This window comes from Podarcis raffonei, chromosome 3 (assembly GCF_027172205.1).
Source record: "Podarcis raffonei isolate rPodRaf1 chromosome 3, rPodRaf1.pri, whole genome shotgun sequence".
In the NCBI taxonomy this organism is placed as follows: Eukaryota; Metazoa; Chordata; class Lepidosauria; order Squamata; family Lacertidae; genus Podarcis; species Podarcis raffonei.
In genome coordinates, this window is record NC_070604.1 from 44,796,151 (window position 1) to 44,797,828 (window position 1,678).

Consider the following 1,678-nt stretch of genomic DNA (forward strand, 5'->3'; position numbering starts at 1 on the left):
CATCCAACCTCTGCTTTAAAATCTCCAAAGAAGGAGAGTCCACAACCTCCCGTGGGAGTCCATTCCACTGTCAAACAGCTCTTGCCAACAGAAAGTTCTTCCTAATGTTGCTCAGAATCTCCTTTCTTGTAATTTGAAGCCATTGCATTTGGGTACTTCCTACCCCACCCTGCATAGAAGGAGAAAACAAGCTTGCTCCATCCTCCATGTGACAACCCTTTAGATATTTGAAGATGGCTATTATATCTCCTCTCAGTCTCCACTTTACTAGGCTAAACATACCCAATTCCCTCAACTGTTTCGTTTCCAGACCCTTGATCATCTTGGTGTCTCTCCTCTGCACACATTCCAGTTTGTCAATATCCTTAAATTGTAGTGCCCAGAACTGGACACTGTATTCCAGGTGTGGTCTGACCAAGGCACCGTAGAGCAGGATTATTACTTACCTTGACCTTGACACTATACTTCTGTTGATGCAGCCTAGAATATTATTAGCAGCTGCTGCTGCTTCTTCTTCTTCTTCTTCTTCTTCTTCTTCTTCTTCTTCTTCTGCTGCTGCTGCTGCTGCTGCTGCTGCTGCTGCATCACACTATTGACTCATGTTAAGCTTGTGGTCTACTCAGAACCCTAGGTCCTTTTCACATGTACTACTGGCAAGCCAGGCGTCCCCCTCTGTTGATGCATACACTGTAGGCCTTTGATACAACCAGTGCTCGAATAATATCAGTTTTGACTTTTTTGGTTTACTTTCTATATATGACCTTTGGAATGTCTCAGTGATAATGCTACAGAAATAGAGCATTTATAGTCACAAAACATGTCAGGCATCTACAGCTGCTTGCTTTAAGAGCAGATTTCCATTGAACTTGCAATAAAGGTTGATACGGTTCTTTGTTCCATTCTTTGCATGGTGTCAGAGAAACCAGTTTGGCACTATTTGTAATTTGTTTATACAGGCCTTGGGAGTTATCCAACAAGCTTCAAGTTGAAAATCAGTGGGGGAGCCTCAAATGCACTCAGGCATGCTAGTTGAGAAATCTTAGTGTGTAGGTGTTTTAGTTAGAGAAATAACCAGAATATTGCCCAGTTTTCTCTTTGTCAGCCATTTCCTCTTTTCTAATCAAAGGGTAATTAAACTTGTACCAGTTCCGCATTCCCCCATCGTCTGGTCTGCTTTGCTTGATTTCAGCACCTCCTGTTCCCCAAAGATCTGTTTGGGCCCTGTTTTTTACATCACAAACACCAAAAGTTGCATTACCTTCTGAGAGTCAGAATGTTTCCAGACCTGCAACCTGAGGTGTTTTAAAATGGAGAATAGGGTTTCAACCATTTATGCACAAAATATGTATGGCCTTCCCTTTGTGGGAGGCATGGTTGTAGCTGAAATCCTCTACTACATATGCAGCAATAACTTGTGATGGGTTTAGCCTCCTCACAAGGAACACATGGGAAATTTGTTACCACATTGCACTGAACAGTTAGGAGCTGGTGTTTGTGTGAAAGAATGTACAATTGTGTATTGGAACACCTCAGCCATGATGTCCAGAAGCTATGGGGAGGTGTCTGGCAACACAGAAGTGGTAGGTGGGGAAAGGGTTAAGCACCTCCACCAGCCATCTCTCCTGTCTAGATTACTCCCTCTCAAAGCTGCTTTTGCTTTTAAAAAAACAGCTATCAT